General features: G+C 47.2%; 1 protein-coding gene across 1 annotated transcript in view; it reads left to right on the top strand.

Annotated features, from left to right (window-relative positions):
* LOC138294054 (uncharacterized) overlaps window positions 1–19,672 on the top strand; it is a 93,190-nt gene that overhangs the window by 40,859 nt on the left and 32,659 nt on the right. The gene's annotated exons all lie outside the window — the stretch shown is intronic.

Raw genomic sequence — 19,672 nt, 5'->3', positions numbered from 1 at the left:
CACCTCTATTCTACTAATAAGGGATAACTGGACCTGGCACAGGGTGTACCACAAGGTACCCACTATAAGCCAGGCCAGCCTCCTACAGAGGGTGGCTGGACAAACTGCCTAGCCTGACTTTATAATTGGCTAACCTGACTTGCAAGTGCCGCCGTCTCAAGTCAAGTAGCTGCAAGCTCTTTTTGTACTGCAGTTAATATTTTTTTTCAAATATCCTCTAAGGGTGAGATCGTGCAGATACTGCTCAGGAGGAATAAAATATCTTTGGGCTCGTGATTCTGTCAGGGGCACTTTCCTCAGGAGCAGTACCCTCCAATACTACTATATTAGTTATCCGAGGTTTAGAGTGGCCGGATGAGGGGAAGGGATGTTGGGAAGGGTACTGCAGGGAGGGAGACCTGTCACAATAATAAAGACTATGAAATCATATGTCATATATTAAATGGCTTGACATACTTTCAACAGATATGATTGTATGAACCCACTCTCACCTGTTGGATTTATGATGGATGAAACAGATCTGTATTTTGTTTGATTACTTTCCAATACCAGGTATTTTAGGATTGTTGAGGGAATTTGGTTTCTATTCTTATCTTCCCAGGAATATACAGTCTTATATTCAAGTAACTTAAAAGTTCAGAAACTGTATTAACCTTTAAACAAATTCACCTAAAATTAAAGTACTGGTTGCTTTCAGGCTTGTCCACACTTTGTAATTTCCCTTGTGTTCTCTTTCTCCAAATTACATGAATGTTCTGTGATTCCCTGATTAAAGTCTTTTACAACGCTGTTTTATCACATCTCAAAAATAGTCTGTTTCTGTAAATTAACTTTGACTTGGCATTCTTTAAAAAATGCTCATTTATCACATCTCAGAAATATACTGTTTCTATAAATTAACTTCAGCTTGATGTTATTTCAAAAAGGCTCTTTTATCACATCTCAGAAATAGTCTATTTCTATTAATTAACTTCAACTTGATCTTCTTAAAAAGAAAATACTTTTATGACCTCTCAGAAATATTCAGTTTCTGTAAATTAACTTCCACTTAACATACTTTCAAAAAGCTCTGTTATCACATCTCAGGATCAATCTGTTCTATAAATTAACTTCGACTTGACATTTCTACTAGTTTTCACAAAATAAGTTGAGTAAATTGTTCCTTCCATTTTCACAAAACAATCTCTGTCTATAAGTAAGTACAGAATGACAAAGCTTTCTTTGACAATTCCCAAAGGAGGCTTACTGTGATCCAGGAGCTTATCAGTCATCACCAGCTGCCAGGAGAGAAGCTGAATCACGAGCACAAGTCAGGCAGTTATGCTGGTATTTATAGATGGGCCTCACCTCATTACCTAATCACCACATGTATTCTAATTAAGTCAGCACATGGCACTTCTGCCGAAGAGAGGAAATACAGTCAATTACTTGCAGGTCAATGTGTGTACTTCGCAGGATGTAAATAAAGGATATTTTTAAATGACTCCGTCATTTCTGGAATACTTACTCTCTCATTTTTTGTATTGCAACATTTATAAGTTACCAAACCCAGATTCTCCAGTTACCACCACAGGCTGGGCTGATAATCATGACAGGAGGTGAGGCTTATCCTTCTCTTTCTTTTCTATAATTCTTACAGCAGTCAATCAGATTAACTTGAACGAAAAAACTACAACCCTCATGAACCCAAGTTTGCATATCTCATGGTCCAATCACCAATAACACAGCCCCTCAAGAGCCACTGCCACCATCTTGGCTTCCTCTTCCTTTGTAATGGCTGAAGTATGACGTCTAACTCAATGAAACACAATACAAAGGAAAAACACAAACAGTCTCCACTGGTCACTAAACAGGAACCCGGAGCTCCACAAAAAACCCTCTGAACTCAGTGTCCCATGATGTCATCCGATAGAAGACCTTTGTAACTGCCAAACCCTTAGGGGACAACGCGACGCTTCAAGGTTGCTTTTGCACGTTACCTAAAGAAAGGAACCAGAGCTGGAAAAACTGCACTCATAGCATCTTTAACCGTAGCCAAAACGGGTGGGAATGAGCAGTTCATACATTGTAAGTATCGAGAAACAATATACTTATACCTTACACAGTAAAGCAGTAACTTCAGGGTGGGATAATCCTCACCTCCGTGTCCTTAATAGAATTAAAAATTCTTATTGCGACAGCTAGAAAATGTTTTATTCTATTTCAGGACCAAAGGCTCCGATTATGCTTGTTCAAAGCTGTGCCACCACCACTGACGCCATATCCACAACCGGCCTGTAATAGAATGACTTAAAAGTGCTTTCCAAGGACCAGTATGCTGCTTTCATGATGTCCTCTAAACGACATCCTAAAGCGAAGGACTTTGACGCCATATCGTCCCTCGCAATATGAGCCCTAAACACGGAGACATCAATGCCTGATTCTGAGAGAAGCCATCGCATCCATCTAGCCAAGGTGGCTGATGATACTGTCCCGAAAGGTTTTCGCAGAGCGATGCGTAACTTCCAGCAGGATCTACACAAAACTCACTAGTAGCCGCTTCATAGGCCTTGATACACTGCACCACACAGAGTTTTTTGTCATTAGGGAAAGACGGATAAGAAATTAGCTAAATGTTGGTTTTTGTTGTGCAAGATATGGAAAAACTTACCCCCTCCAGGGAAAGGTTTGTACCCCTGATATCCAGGGCTCGCACGTCTGAGACCCTCTTGCCACAGATCAGGAATAACAGCATAGTCAACTTGGCCAATAATTGTTTATGTGATAAGTATTTATTACCAGGCCATGAATTAAAAAACTGGAGCACTGTGTTCACGTCCCACAAGCCGAATATCTAGCCTGGGGAGGTTTACAAAAAAGGATACCTCCAATCAGTTTACACATCATAGGATCCTCACCAACAGGTTTACCATTAACCTGGGCATGACCTCCCAAAATGGCAGATCTGTAATTGTTTACAGACCTGTAAGCCAACCCTGATTCCGCCAAGCAGGACAGAAAATTGATTATAAGGCAGACATCCGCCCAAGAGGGATCTACACCCCTTTCGTTACACCAAGATACCCATCTTTGCCAAGCAGAAGCGTATCGTTTGTGGGTACTAGATGGCCAGGCCGGGTCGATATAGGCTGAAGCCTGTGGATAAATGGCTGGCAATTTCCATCTTTTCCTGAAACCCTCCAGGTTACTAACCTCAATTGATAACAACATGATCAAAGGATGTGGAAGGTCCGCTGGGTCCAGCAATAGATTCTGTCTCGACTGTAACAGAAAATGAATGTCGCAAGAAATCTCCAAAGCCATGGGGAACCAAGGCTGTGCCCTCCAGGGTGGCGTTACCAGGATAAGCTCGGCTCTCAGGCGACGCGCCTGAGCAAGCACTCTGGGAATCATGCTGAATGGGGGAAATGCATAACTCAGATGAGTGGACCAGTCCTGCAAAAACGCGCCCATCACCAAGGCGTCTGGGTCCGGATGCCAACTGAAAAACAGGAGAAGATGGTGATTGAGCCGAGAGGCAAAGAGGTCCACTGAGCAGGGGCCCCAATTGAGGTGGGATCAGAGGTGACGAAAGTACCAATCCACCACAGAATTCTTCGACCCCTGAAGATCCTCTGCTATGATCGAAATTTGATGTTATAGGCAAAAATACCAAAAGTCCTTGGCAATTTCCGCAAACTTCTGGGACTTTGTACCCCCCCAATCTGTTGACATGCTGAACTGCTGAGATGTTGTCCATCTGCAGCAAAATGCAACAGTCTGTCTTGGACGGTGATAAGCTCTTAACAGCAAAGGAACCCCCACCAGACATTCCAAGTAATTGATGTGGAGCTGGAGTGCCGGCTCTGACCAATGGCCCCCTGTGGAAAGAGACCCACATCTGGGTCCCCAGCCCCACCTGCTGGCATCTGATTCCAGGATTATGTCTGTGGCACTGCCAAAGATTGCCCTGCCGTTCCAGGCATCCATGTGGGACACCCACCTGTTCATCTCTAACCTGGCTTCCGCCGAAAGCCGAATCTGTTCCAAATACTTCAATCCCTTCTGAAGGTGTTGTATCTTGAGATGTTGATGGGCCTGTAATGAAGCAGGCCCAGAAATATGGCCTGGATGGAGGAGGCCAGTAGGCCCACAATCTGAGCTATTGACCTCAACGATATTGTCTGGCTTTGCAGTGCAGACCTCAATTCCTTCTTGAATTCTCCATGACAAATGCCGGGATACTGTCTGAGGATCCTGGGCCATGATGATAATATCAATGAGGTAAAAGATCAACCTGAGGCTTTTGGTGCAAAGAGCCTCTACAACTGGCCTCATCAGCTTGGTGAAGCACCATGGGGCTGAAAAGAGGCCGAAGGGAAGGACCTTGTACTTGTAACATTGACCAAGACAAAAGAATGGAAGAAAGCGTCTGTTTGGAATCAAGAGATATACAACTTTTAGGTCCAGCCAGACCATCCAGTCGCCTTCTTGCAGCAGATCTTGAAGGAGGTGAATACTCTACATCTTGAAATGCCTGTATATGATCCAAGATTTGAACTGCTTTAGATTGAGCACCAGAAGTGCCCCACCTCCTCTTTTGCTGACCAAGAATATGGTGCTGATGTAGCCCCCGAGATGTGGGGCAGAAAGGCATCGTTTTTAAGTAGAGAGGAGATCTCCTTTGAAATAATTTTCCGATCTTGAAGGGAAAAATACAGCTCTTGAGGCGTGAATGTCTGCACTTGGGAGCTGTAGAGCTCCATTTTGTACACACAACAAAATCGAGGACCCAAAAATCCTGATTTAGGGACTTCCAGTTGTGAATGAATAATAGAATACTGCCCCCAAAACCACTGCTGACAATTGTAAAATTCTCACCTGAATAGCCTGCCTCTGGGTTGCCTCTCTGTTGACCCCTGCCGCAGCCTCTGCGGAAGCATTGACGACCCCCACAAGCTTAGGTGGGGTAGAAGGTCTGATCCGCAGACTGGTCTTGCCAACCTCTGCGGGAATGATTAAAGCTGTCTCACTGAGAGCCCTGCTACACACCTCGGCCTGATGAAAGGGCCCTGTATCTCCGGCCCTTCCAAAAAGGTTGTTTCGAAAAACCTTCTGACGTGAGAGGTGTGCCTTATACAAGGTATTGTAGGTTGCAGCAAACTTTGATAGATTTTTTACAAAGGGCCCTCCAAAGAGTATACCCTGCGCCACCGGACCTGCCTCCGACGAAGCAAGGTCATTAAGCTTAGGGTCGATACGCATCAAAATAGAGCGCTGCCTTTCAATAGAAATTGCCACATTGGCGTTACCCAACTGGCAGACGTCATGCTGCACCCATCCAATCAGTATGTCTGGATCTACTGCCACTCTGGATTCCTTGGATTGGAACCCCAGCTCCAGTATCTTTGTGATGGGGCCTGAAAGATCCAGCAATATTTCTTGACAGGACCACCAAGACCTGCCCAGTCCTTTTTTTAGGGTCTGTGGACCATTTTCTTCTTAAAGTTCATGATGGTGGGATCCACCTAAGATGTATCAGATACCTTGTCCTCCAGGTCTGGTCTGGGACACTCAGACCTGTGCCTTACCGTGACTTCCTTATCAAAACCCTGTCTGAGGTGGGATTGGACATAACTAGCCATCTCAGGGAGGGGGGGTCCAATTGGTGGACCGAGGGTGCACAATTTCAGTTGGGTTGAATGTCAAGACCTTAAGTGGAATCGGGCTGGGATCCGGTCTGTGTTCTGGATGCCTTCTCTTGCTGGGTCCAGGCATCTCTTCCTGGTCAGTATCTGGGGGATCCTGATAGGAATCGGAACCTGCAACTTCGGAATATTGGAGAGAGTCGTCCGAGGAAAGTGCTTGAGAGCGGGGATTGCTATACCCATGCTCCTCCAGGACCACCACTAATAACTGCTTAAAAGTCTCAGAATGGGCCCATTTCCTTGCCTTTGCTTTTCCTTTGGAAGACTTAGGCAGCTGGACGAAGGCCCTACAGAGGGAGGGATAGGTGGGAACCAACCTTGCTGGCGCGCCAAACCCTTGAAATGGGAAGTCAGGGGGCCCAGGCCTTTGGCCAAAGCCTTAATAACTGAGAGCTGAACATTATTATCTAACACCTCCATGAGATTAATTTCAAAGGAGGAGGATAGCTTCTGAAATTCACCAGACTCCTCTTCATAGGGGTCGTACTGAGCCATGATAACAATGGGGAGTGCAGATACACACTTACAATGAATAAACAGTCAGGTAACTGTACTGAAGGGGGAGTGCGACCCCAGCAGGCACAAACAGTCTTTTAGAGAGTGGAGGGAGACGCCTGCAAAGCACTCTAGGCAGAGCCTATGCAAGATTATTATAACCCTGGGCACACTCTGATGCGTCAGGGCGTCAGGAGCCAAAATAGCACACACTGGAGATTCAATTATTGAATAATAATGCCCATAAGCGGTGAAGCGTGCCGCTTAACGCTAATAAAACTCCTTCACCACATTTAAAAAACGTGTGGCGGGAAGTGCGCATGTGCACGTGTGCTGTTAGTCCCAAAGGACTAGAAAGGGGATCGCGGCCTACCCAAGATGGCGGCCGACGCAAGATGGCATCCGCTCCCTACTCCCGCGCCACAACTGAGGAGGTCCGTGGCTGAGCAATTGCGGTCTTCGGAGGCCAAAGCGCTCCCCTGCAAAGAAGAACATTGTCAGAATTAAGCAAAATAGAAGTGGGATAGGAGCTCCAGGGGTGCGCGCGTCCCGACATATATGAGCTTACAGACTGCGCATGGAAGCAGCGCCTGTCTTCTACAGTGAAACAGACTAGAAAAACAGTGATTCTCAAACATTAGACACAATGTTTATGAGAGAAATAAGATTGTAACTTAACTGGCTGCCAAGCAGCAAAGAAAGAGGGAGCCAAGATGGTGGCAGTGGCTCTTGAGGGGCTGTGTTTTTGGTGATTGGACCATGTTATATGCAAACTTAGGTTCATGGGGGTTGTAGTTTTTTCGTTCATGTTAATCTGATTGGCTGCTGTAAAAATTATAGTAAATAAAGAGAAGCATAATCAGAGTCTCCGGGCCTGACATAGAATGTCAGACTTCACTCACATATGGTTCAGAAAGTTAGTGTAAATGAAAATGTTCCTAACTATCGTAACGGAAATGTTCATTTCTATAAAGGACTCGGAGGCGAGGATATGCCTTCTTTTTCCACTTTATTAAACAGCAGCAGAACATTAAAACCAGAACTACTATTCCCATGAAAGCTTGGGAATCAGAGTACAATAAAGAACCAATCAAAAGCAAAACCGGTCAGTCCATAATATAGTCTATTGTCTGTTTCCAGAATTTCTGTTTCGTCACGTGATCCAGGCCGTCATCCATGGTGAAGCATCTTGTTTCGCTGTTTAATTCCTACGAAGAAAGGATAGTCTTAAAAACAAGGTATTTGGAGTCTTAAAGAAAAAGACTCATAGGAAGAGATACCAAGATAAATTTTAACAATTAATACAAAATTTCAAATTCTAGATGCAAAAAATCCAAATGGATAATTAGGAAGTACTTACTACATACAGGGAGGGCTCCTTTAAGTTTGAAAGGTTTACTGAAAAAATAAATTATGATCGGGAGGGATAATCCTCGCCTCCAAGTGAGCACCGAAGAGGGAAAGACTGATAGCAACCTCCTGCCTCACCCAATCAATCAATCAATGTATTTGTAGAGTGCAGCTATTCACCCGTTAGGGTCTCAAGAAGTGGGTGGGAGTGCAGGGGGAGCAGCAGGTGAAGTCACGGATCAGGTGAAGAGCCAAGTTTTGAGGTCCTTTCTGCATAGTGATAGAGTGGGGGATCTTCTACGATGGATACGAAGGGAGTTCCAGGTCTTGGCGGCATGGTGGGAGAAGGACCTTCCTTCAGCTGTGGCCTTCCAGATGCGTGGGATGGCGCCGAGGGCAAGGTAGGTGGCGCAGAGTTGCCTGGTGGGATTGTAGAAGTGCAGTCCTTGGTTGAGGTATTCTGGTCCGGCATTGTGAAGGGCTTTGTATGTGTGCATGAGAAGTTTGAATGTGATTCTCTTGTCTTTTGGGAGCCAGTGCAGGTCTCTCAGTAGGGCAGAGGTGTGGCTGTGTTTGGGGGCGTTCTTGATGAGACAGGCGGATGGGTTCAGGATTCGTTGTAGTATTTTCTGTACCTTGGTGGTGGTTCTGGCTTAGAGTGCGTTGCCGTAGTCCAAGCGGCTGCTGACGAGGGCCTGGGTGACTGCTCTTTTGGATTCCGTTGGGATCCATTTGAAGATCTTCCGGAGCATGCGCATGGTGTTGAAACAGGCGGAGGAGACTATGCTGACTTGACAGTTCATCAAGAGTGCTGAGTCCAGGATGAATCCGAGGTTGATCTTGGTGGCCTCTGAGTAGAAGAGGGGGAGACGTGTCCGTAGAGTGTGATGGGAGATGGTGTTGAAAGCGGTGGACAGGACAAGGAGGATGAGAACTGCGGTCTCACCCCTGTCAAGTAGGATGCGAATGTCGTCTGTGGCGGCGAGGAGGGCGGTCTCCGTGCTGTGGTTGCTCCATAAGCTAGACTGAGAGCGGTCAAGGATGTTGTCGAGTTCAGTGTGTTTGGTGAGTTGTCTGTTGACAGCCTTTCCGATGACCTTGACTGGGAAGGGGAGTAGAGGGATGAGCTGGAATCGCTTGATTTCGGCGTGATTCCAGATTTCTGGGAAGGGGGCGGTTGATGAAGTTCCGGAGCTTGGGTGCGATGGTGTTACTTGCTTTGTTGAAGATGTGATGGGGGCAGGGATCGGAGGGAGAGCCGGAGTGGATGGAGTTCATGATGTTGAGGGTTTCCTCATTGGAGATGTAGGCCCAGCAGAGTAGGTGGTGGGGGTTTGGAGGAGCTTCAGTGGAGGCTATGACGGTGTTGGGCATGGGATGGGCCTGGGTCAGAAAACTGTCGTAGATGTCTGCAATCTTGCAGTGGAAGTAGGTGGAGAGGTTGTTGTAGAGGTCTTGTGAGGGGAGGATGTCTGCAGAGTTCGCTCTGGGGTTGGTCAGTTCGCTGATGATCATGAAGAGTTCTTTGCTGTTGTATGCGTTGTTGTTGATGCGTTCCTAGAAGGCGTTTCTCTTGGTGGTCCTGATGAGTTGTTGGTGTGTGTGTAAGGCTTTTTTTTAAGGCTTTGTGGTTGGTGGGGATCTTGTTGGTGTGCCATTTCCTTTTGAGGCGTCTGCAGTTTTGTTTGGACTCCTTGAGGGCTGGGGTGAACCAGTTGGCTCTGATGAGCGTCTGTTGGAGGGTTTATTGATGGGGGCTAAGGTGTTGGCACAGTGTGTGATCCAGTTGATGATGTCCCGGGCAGCTGTGTTAGTGTCGAGGTCGTCTGGGGTGGGTGAATTGTTGAGGCTGGTGAATAGCTGGTCCTGGGTGATCGCGTTCCATCTCCTGCGGGGTGGTAGGTGAGCGAGGTGTCGATCGGGGGATTTGCCAAAGGTAAAGTGGATACATAGATGGTCGGTCCATTGGAGGTCGGCAATGTTGCTAATGGAGATGAGGTTGCTGTCTGTGAAGATGGGATCGAGAGTGTGTCCGGCGGAGTGGGTGGACGAGGTGATGAGTTGCTTGAGTCCGAGGTTGGCTAGGTTTTCGCGCAACGTTGTGGAGTTGTCATTGGCTTTCTCCAGGTGGAAGTTGAGGTCCCCGAGGAGTATGTAGTCCTTGGAAGCGAGCGCGTGGGTGGTGGCGATGTCAGCGAGGGTTTTGCAGAATGGGGGTTTGGGGGTGCCAGCGGCCTGTAGATGAGACTGTCTCACCGAGTGGTGTTAGGGTTCCAATCTGGAAGTGGAGGAGTTCCATGTTGGTTGTGTAGTCTTCAGTGCTCTTGGAGAGGCATAGGGAGTCTTTGTGGACGATGGTGATGCCTCCCCTGGGCTCATGCGGTCTTTTGCGAATGATCTTGTAGCCATCTGAGATGGCGATGGCAATGTCTGGAGCCTAAGAGGGGTTAAGCCAGGTTTCTGTGAGGAAGGGATGTGGTGTCGATGAGGTTCCAGAGTTCGATGGCGTGCCGGTGGATGGAGCGAGCGTTGATCAGGATACATCTGAGGTTGTGTTCTGTTTTGTGGGTCGTTGGGGGTGGGCTTGAGTGACGGAGGCTGGTGAATTTGCAGTGGCGACAGGTGAAGGGTCCCTTGGTGTTGCCTGCTTACAGTTGTTGTCGTGCCCTGGATTGAGTGAGTAGAGTGCTGCTGACGAGTAGCGGTGGTGGGCGAGAGGTCCAGGGGTCCTGGTGCTGGTTGCGGTCGGGTCGTGGACAGGCGCAGACAGGCTTCCCTTTGGCGTGCCTTTGCAGTGGCCGCGCTCAGCCGCCATTAAGTAGGGAGAGTGGGGAGGGCAGGACAGCTGGGAAGCGGGAGCGGGAAACGGTGCGAAAAAGTGGAGCGGGCTGCAGGGGCAGCAGCGGTGGGGAGAGAGAATGAGAGAGAAGAGGGGGCGGGGTCGTGGAGGCAGCGGGGAGAGAGAATGAGAGAGAAGAGGGGGCGGGGCTGTAGTGGCAGCAGCGGCAAGGAGAGAGAATGAGAGGAGAGAGAGAAAAGCGAGTGACAAGAGAAACGAGGAAAAGATAGATGGAAGCAGAAAGGCACACAAGTAAAATAGTACACAAGCAAAAACGAGGAAAAAAGAGGCAGAGGGCAGCCCAGCAGAAGAGCAGAGCTCTCCCACTAGACACCAGGGATGAGGCACAGGCAGAAGCCTGCAGGTGGAGGAGGGCCTCGAACTACTGACAGAGGTCAGAGTTCAGAGACAGAAGGGCTCCACTTAACAGTGGAACTATGCAGTGGCAGAGCAGTTCACTGACCAGGTCAGAGAGGTTGCTCTCCCCAACGAACCCACCGAGCAATAATAGGTGAGAAAACTGCTTTATGTGGTTTACACAGTGCAATAAGAAGTTGTCACTCTCCGGGATGGTGAATATCTGAAGTCATCTCCTCATACGTTTTGAGGCAACGAATGATGCACAATTTGTGCAACATCTGGGAAAGCAGGGTAAGAGCTTACTCTGGTATTACTTTTTGTTCGTCTACTTACCGTGAAGGAGACTCCAGAAGGGGAGAAGGTTATATTAGAAACATCTAAGGCACGGACATCAGAAACTCTTCCATAGGATATAAGACAAAGAAGCATGGATAATTTGGCAGAAAGTTCCTGGAAAGATACTGATTAGATTGCCCAGGTAAAAACGGATTCAGTACTTGATTCACATCCTACAGGGATTAACAACGGGGCTCAGGAGGTAAGGAAAGCCTGATGCCTTGAACGAGACGGCTCACTAATTTATGTTCCCCTAACAGAACACTGTAGGAGGCTGGCCTGGCTTATAGTTGATACCAAAGGTACTTAGACCTTGTGCCAGGTCCCGATATCCCTTATTAGTAGATTAGTAGTGTTCTAGCAGCGTAGGCTGATAGAGGTAGCTATAGCAGAGCAGCTTAGGCTGAATTAGGAGTGATGCTAAGCTCCTACTATACCACTCATATCATATAGGTACTATATCATAAGAAAGACAATACTCAGAACTACTAAAAATAAAGGTACTTTATTTTAGTGACAATCTTCCAAAAATATCTCAGAGGATATACTCCCTTAGGAGGTAAGTAAAATACACAAAATATGCACAGAAAAGCAAATCAGGTAAGTAACACAGTTAGAAAGTAGCGCAAACACTGTAGAATACAATAGGATGCAATAGGCCAAGGGGGCAAAACAAACCATATACTAAGAAAGTGGAATGCGAACCACGAATGGACCCTTAGGCTATTGTAGTGTGTAGAGGGTCGCTGGGCGTGTAAGAAAACACTAAGGGTGTCCAAGATACCCAACGCCAAGACCCTGGAAAGTAGGAATAAAGTACTACTATTACCCCAGAAACACACTAAGGTCGTGATAAGGGATTTTGCAAAGACCACAACAGATTGCAAAGCACTGAAGACAGATTCCTGGTCCTGAGGACCTGCAAAGGAAGGGGACCAAGTCCAAGAGTCGCAAAAGTGTCCAGGGGGGCAGGAGCCCACTAAACCCCGGATGAAGGTGCACAATGGCTGCCTCCAGATAGAAGAAGCTGAAGATTCTGAAACGACGAAAGGTGTCTTCATGGATGTGAGGTCATTACGAGGGGCAGCTATAGTGCCATAATTCTTTAAGAACCTCCTGTAGTACCCTGTGAGGCCTAGGAAGGCTCTCACTTGGGTTTGAGTTGTAGGGGGAACCCAATCCACGATTGTCTGGATTTTCCCCTGCAGTGGTGCAATCTGTTCCCCCCCCTGTAGGTGGCCCAGATAAACCACTTTCCCCTGCCCTATCTGGCACTTTGAGGCCTTGATAGTGAGGCCTGCCTTTTGCAGGGCCTCTAAAACTTTCCACAGGTGATCATCCCAGGTGGAGTTAAAGACAGCTATATCATCTAGATATGCTGCACTAAAGGCTTCCAATCCTTGGAGGACTGTATTCACCAGCCTCTGAAAAGTGGCGGGTGCATTTTTCAATCCAAAGGGCATAACAGTGAACTGATAGTGCCCTCCAATGGTTGAAAATGCTGTTTTAGGTTTAGCATCTTCTGACAACTTAATCTGTCAATACCCTGCAGTTAAGTCAAAAGTGCTTAGATACTTGGCAGAAGCCAGTGTATCTATCAGCTCATCTGCCCTCGGTATAGGGTGATCATCTTTTTTTTTTTTACTTGATTGAGACCCCTATAGTCCACACAAAACCTAATTTCCTTTTTTCCATCTTTACTATGAGGTTTGGGAACAAGCACCACTGGGCGGGCCCATGGGCTTTCAGAAGGTCCAATCACTCCTAGATCCAACATTTTCTATACTTCTTGTTTAATACATTCTCTGACATAGTCAGGCTGTCTATAAATTTTACTTTTGACAGGTAAGCTGTCTCCAGTATCAATTGTTTGCTCACATCAGGTAGTTGTAACTGGAACAAGTGAGAAGAGGTCAGAAAACTGATCAAGGAGATTTATGCAGTTGTCCTTCTGCTCAGCAGTAAGGCAATCTGCAAGCACAACTCCCTCCACTAAGCCATCAGCTTCAGTGGTGGAGAAAAGGTCAGGGAGAGGGTCAATCTCTTCCTCCTGTCCCTCATCAGTGGCCATGAGCAGGGTTAAGTCAGCCCTGTCATAATTAGGTTTCAGGCGATTGACATGAAGCACCCTAAGGGGGCTTCTGGCAGTGCCCAGGTCTACCAAATAGTTTACCTCACCTTTTTTCTCCACAGTGAGATGGGGTCCACTCCATTTGTTGTGGTGTGCTCTTGGGGCCACAGGCTCCAATACCCACACCTTCTGTCCTGGGTTGTACTGAGTAAGGACCGCCTTCTGGTCATGCCATTGCTTTTAGAGCTCTTGGATGGCCTGGAGGTTTTTGCTGGCCTTTTTCATGTACTCAGCCATCCTTGATCTGAGGCCAAGTACACAGTCCACAATGTCTTGCTTGGGAGCTTTTATAGGTTGTTCCCAACCCTCCTTCACAAGAGCAAGGGGACCTCTTACAGGGTGTGCAAAGAGGAGTTCAAATGGGCTGAAACCCACTCCTTTTTGGGGTACCTCCCTATTAGCAAAAAGGAGGCATGGCAACATGACATCCCATCTCCTCCTGAGTTTTTCAGGGAGTCCCATGATCATGCCTTTGAGAGTTTTATTAAACCTCTCAACCAGTCCATTTATTTGTGGATGATAAGGAGTAGTGAACTTGTAAGTTACACCACACTCCTTCCACATAGCTTTAAGATATGCAGACATGAAGTTACTACCTCTGTCTGATACCACCTCCTTAGGGAAACCCACCCTGGAAAATATTCCCAGGAGGGCTTTTACCACTGCAGGAGCTGTAGGGGTAATAAGGGTATAGCTTCAGGATACCTAGTGGCATGGTCCACTACCACAAGTATACATCTATTTCCTAAAACTGTTGGAGGGTCAAGGGGCCAACAATGTCCACACCTACCCTTTCAAAGGGCATCCCAACCACTGGAAGTGGAATTAAGGGGGCCTTAGGTGTGCCACCAGTCTTGCCACTGGCTTGGCAGATCACACAGGAGCGACAAAACTCCTTTGTGTCCTCTGACATATGAGGCCAGTGAAACAATGGAACAAGTCTGTCCCAAGTCTTACTTTGGCCCAAATGCCCAGTGTAGGAGGCTGGCCTGGCTTATAGTGGGTACCAGTGGTACTTACACCTAGTGTCAGGTCCAGTTATCCCTTATTAGTAGATTAGTAGTGTTCTACCAGCTTAGGCTGATAGAGGTAGCTATAGCAGAACAGCTTAGGCTAAACTAGGAGACATGCAAAGCTCCTACTATACCACTTATATCATATAGGTACTATATAATAAGAAAGACAATACTCAGAGTTACTAAAAATAAAGGTACTTTATTTTAGTGACAGTGTGCCAAAAATATCTCAGAGGATATACTCCCTTAGGAGCTAAGTAAAATACACAAAATATACTCACAAACCAAAATCTTGTAAGTAAAACAGTCAAAAAGTAGTGCAAACACTGTAGAATTCAAGTGGAATGCGAACCACGAGTGGACCCCTAGGCTAGTGTAGTGTGTAGAGGGTCGCTGAGAGTGTAAGAAAACACTAAGGGTGTCCAAGATACCTGTGAGAAGGTAGCCTCTTTCTAGCCTTGTTACCCCCACTTTTGGCCTGTTTGTGAGTGTATGTCAGGGTGTTTGTCACTGTTTTCACTGTCTCACTGGGATCCTGATAGCCAGGCCTCAGTGCTCATAGTGAAAACTTGCTGCGCCGCCATGGAGGATTCCCATGGGCAGCGGGAGACCGCTGGTTTCCCGTTTCTGACCGCGGCGTTACCGCCGCGGTCAGAATGCCCATGAATGCACCGCCAGCCTGTTGGCGGTGCATTCGCTGCCCTCGGCCCTGGCGGATTCAATCCGCCAGGGTCAGAATGAGGGCCTATGTTTTCAGTATGTTTGGTATGTGTCACTGGGATCCTGCTGGTCAGGACCCCAGTGCTCATAAGTTTGTGGCCTATATGTATGTGTCACTGGGACCCTGTCACACAGGGCCCCAGTGCTCATAGGTGTGCATGTATATGTTCCCTGTGTGGTGCCTAACTGTCTCACTGAGGCTCTGCTAACCAGAACCTCAGTGGTTATGCTCTCTCATTACTTCCAAATTGTCACTGACAGGCTAGTGACCATTTTTACCAATTTACATTGGCTTACTGGAACACCCTTATAATTCCCAAGTATATGGTACTGAGGTACCCAGGTTATTGGGGTTCCAGGAGATCCCTATAGGCTGCAGCATTTCTTTTGCCACCCATAGGGAGCTCTGACAATTCTTACACAGGCCTGCCACTGCAGCCTGAGTGAAATAACATCCACGTTATTTCACAGCCATTTTACACTGCACTTAAGTAACTTATAAGTCACCTATATGTCTAACCTTTACCTGGTAAAGGTTAGGTGCAAAGTTACTTAGTGTGAGGACACCCTGGCACTAGCCAAGGTGCCCCCACATTGTTCAGAGCCAATTCACTGAACTTTGTGAGTGCGGGGACACCATTACACGCGTGCACTACATATAGGTCACTACCTATATGTAGCTTCACCATGGTAACTCCGAATATGGCCATGTAACATGTCTATGATCATGGAATTGCCCCCTCTATGCCATCCTGGCATTGTTGGTACAATTCCATGATCCCAGTGGTCTGTAGCACAGACCCTGGTACTGCCAGACTGCCCTTCCTGGGGTTTCACTGCAGCTGCTGCTGCTGCCAACCCCTCAGACAGGCAGCTGCCCTCCTGGGGTCCAGCCAGGCCTGGCCCAGGATGGCAGAACAAAGAACTTCCTCTGAGAGAGGGTGTGACACCCTCTCCCTTTGGAAAATGGTGTGAAGGCAGGGGAGGAGTAGCCTCCCCCAGCCTCTGGAAATGCTTTGTTGGGCACAGATGTGCCCAATTCTGCATAAGCCAGTCTACACCGGTTCAGGGACCCCTTAGCCCCTGCTCTGGCGCGAAACTTGGCAAAGGAAAGGGGAGTGACCACTCCCCTGACCTGCACCTCCCCTGGGAGGTGTCCAGAGCTCCTCCAGTGTGCTCCAGACCTCTGCCATCTTGGAAACAGAGGTGCTGCTGGCACACTGGACTGCTCTGAGTGGCCAGTGCCACCAGGTGACGTCAGAGACTCCTGCTGATAGGCTCCTTCAGGTGTTAGTAGCCTTTCCTCTCTCCTAGGTAGCCAAACCCTCTTTTCTGGCTATTTAGGGTCTCTGTCTCTGGGGAACCTTTAGATAACGAATGCATGAGCTCAGCCGAGTTCCTCTGCATCTCTCTCTTCACCTTCTGATAAGGAATCGACCGCTGACCGCGCTGGAAGCCTGCAAACCTGCAACATAGTAGCAAAGACGACTACTGCAACTCTGTAACGCTGATCCTGCCGCCTTCTCGACTGTTTTCCTGCTTGTGCATGCTGTGGGGGTAGTCTGCCTCCTCTCTGCACCAGAAGCTCCGAAGAAATCTCCCGTGGGTCGACGGAATCTTCCCCCTGCAACCGCAGGCACCAAAAAGCTGCATTACCGGTCCCTTGGGTCTCCTCTCAGCACGACGAGCGAGGTCCCTCGAATCCAGCGACGCTGTCCAAGTGACCCCCACAGTCCAGTGACTCTTCAGCCCAAGTTTGGTGGAGGTAAGTCCTTGCCTCACCTCGCTGGGCTGCATTGCTGGGAACCGCGACTTTGCAGCTGCTCCGGCCCCTGTGCACTTCCGGCGGAAATCCTTCGTGCACAGCCAAGCCTGGGTCCACGGCACTCTAACCTGCATTGCAGGACTTTCTAAGTTGGTCTCCGGCGACGTGGGACTCCTTTGTGCAACTTCGGCGAGCACCGTTTCACGCATCCTCGTAGTGCCTGTTTCTGGCACTTCTCCGGGTGCTACCTGCTTCAGTGAGGGCTCTTTGTCTTGCTCGACGTCCCCTCTCTCTGCAGGTCCAATTTGCGACCTCCTGGTCCCTCCTGGGCCCCAGCTGCGTCCAAAAACGCCAAACGCACGACTTGCGTGTAGCAAGGCTTGTTGGCGTCCTTCCGGCGGGAAAACACTTCTGCACGACTCTCCAAGGCGAGAGGGATCCGTCCACCAAAGGGGAAGTCTCTAGCCCTTTTCGTTCCTGCAGAAACCGCAGCTTCTTCTGTCCAGTCGAAGCTTCTTTGCACCCGCAGCTGGCATTTCCTGGGTATCTGCCCATCTCCGACTTGCTTGTGACTTTTGGACTTGGTCCCCTTGTTCCACAGGTACCCTAGATTGGAAATCCACAGTTGTTGCATTGCTGGTTTGTGTCTTTCCTGCATTATTCCTCTAACACGACTCTTTTGTCCTTAGGGGAACTTTGGTGCACTTTGCACTCACTTTTCAGGGTCTTGGGGAGGGTTATTTTTCTAACTCTCACTATTTTCTAATAGTCCCAGCGACCCTCTACAAGGTCACATAGGTTTGGGGTCCATTCGTGGTTCACATTCCACTTTTGGAGTATATGGTTTGTGTTGCCCCTATCCCTATGTTTCCCCATTGCATCCTATTGTAACTATACATTGTTTGCACTGTTTTCTAAGACTATACTGCATATTTTTGCTATTGTGTATATATATCTTGTGTATATTTCCTATCCTCTCACTGAGGGTACACTCTAAGATACTTTGGCATATTGTCATAAAAATAAAGTACCTTTATTTTTAGTATAACTGTGTATTGTGTTTTCTTATGATATTGTGCATATGACACTAAGTGGTACTGTAGTAGCTTCACACGTCTCTTAGTTCAGCCTAAGCTGCTCTGCTAAGCTACCATTATCTATCAGCCTAAGCTGCTAGACACCCTATACACTAATAAGGGATAACTGGGCCTGGTGCAAGGTGCAAGTACCCCTTGGTACTCACTACAAGCCAGTCCAGCCTCCTACATTGGTTGTGCAGTGGTGGGATAAGTGCTTGAGACTACTTACCACTCTTGTCATTGTACTTTTCATAAGAGAAAAACATACAAAACAAGGTCAGTGTATATACACATAGCCAAAAAGTTTTGCATTTCCTCTTTTCACTCTTTTCTAAGTGCTGAAAAGTACTTCTAAACTTTCAAAAAGTTCTTAAAAGTTTAAAAAGTTTTTTCTGTCTTTCCAAAAAGTTCTGAAAACTTTTTTTCTCTTTTTCTATCACTTTAACTCTCTCTAAAAAATGTCTGGCACAGGAAAAAATGTTGAACTGTCCAAACTTGCATATGATCACCTTAGCTGGAAAGGAGCAAGGAGTCTCTGCATAGAGAGAGGTTTGAGTGTAGGGAAGAATCCTTCCTTAGAACTGTTAATTAATATGCTTAGAGTACAGGATAAGGCCATAAGTGCCCAATCTGTAGAAAAAGTAGCTAATGGTTCTCAATCTGATCCAGGGACTCCCCCAGGAAAAGGTTCAGGAAAGAAACTTCTCAGCCTGCCCATTACTAGACAGTCTAGCATAGTTGGTACAGAGGTTGAATCACACCATACTGATGGTGTGCTCTCACATTATACTGGTAGCCAAGCTGTTAGGGTGCCCTCTGTAAGGGACAGGTCTCCTTCTGTTCATTCCCATCATACCTCTGTATCTAGAAATGTCCCTCCCACCCACCCTGATGACAGATTGTTAGAAAGGGAGCTCAATAGATTGAGAGTGGAACAAACCAGACTGAAGCTCAAGAAGCAACAGCTGGATTTGGATAGACAGTCTTTAGAATTAGAGAAGGAAAGACAGAAGTTGGGTTTAGATACCCATGGTGGCAGCAGCAGTATTCCCCATAGTCATCCTGCAAAAGAGCATGATTCCAGGAATCTGCACAAGATAGTTCCCCCTTATAAGGAGGGGGATGACATTAACAAGTGGTTTGCTGCACTTGAGAGGGCCTGTGCTGTACAGGATGTCCCTCAAAAGCAGTGGGCTGCTATCCTATGGCTATCATTTAGTGGAAAAGGTAGGGATAGGCTCCTTACTGTGAAAGAAAATGATGCCAATAATTTTACAGTTCTTAAGAATGCACTCCTGGATGGTTATGGCTTAACCACTGAACAGTACAGGATAAAGTTCAGAGAGACCAAAAAGGAGTCTTCACAAGACTGGGTTGATTTCATTGACCAGGCAGTGAAGGCCTTGGAGGGGTGGTTACATGGCAGTAAAGTTACTGATTATGAAAGCCTGTATAACACAATCCTGAGAGAGCATATACTTAATAATTGTGTGTCTGATTTGTTGCACCAGTACCTGGTAGACTCTGATCTGACCTCTCCCCAAGAATTGGGAAAGAAGGCAGACAAATGGGTCAGAACAAGGGTGAACAGAAAAGTTCATACAGGGGGTGACAAAGATGGCAATAAGAAGAAAGATGGTGAAAAATCTCAAGATAAGCATGGGGATAAGGGTAAAACCAAAGATCCCACTTCAAATCTTAAACACTCTTCAGAGGGTGGGGATAAAACAAATTCTTCCTCTTCTTCCCAACCTGCACACATTAAAAAGCCTTGGTGCTTTGTGTGTAAAAACAAAGGCCATAGGCCAGGGGATAAGTCCTGTCCAGGTAAACCCCCTGAGCCTACCACCACTAATACATCAAGCTCTAGTGCCCCTAGCAGTAGTGGTACTAG

This window comes from Pleurodeles waltl, chromosome 4_2, assembly GCF_031143425.1.
Source record: "Pleurodeles waltl isolate 20211129_DDA chromosome 4_2, aPleWal1.hap1.20221129, whole genome shotgun sequence".
NCBI classification, from domain to species: domain Eukaryota; kingdom Metazoa; phylum Chordata; class Amphibia; order Caudata; family Salamandridae; genus Pleurodeles; species Pleurodeles waltl.
This window is presented reverse-complemented; position numbering and strand designations above follow the sequence as displayed.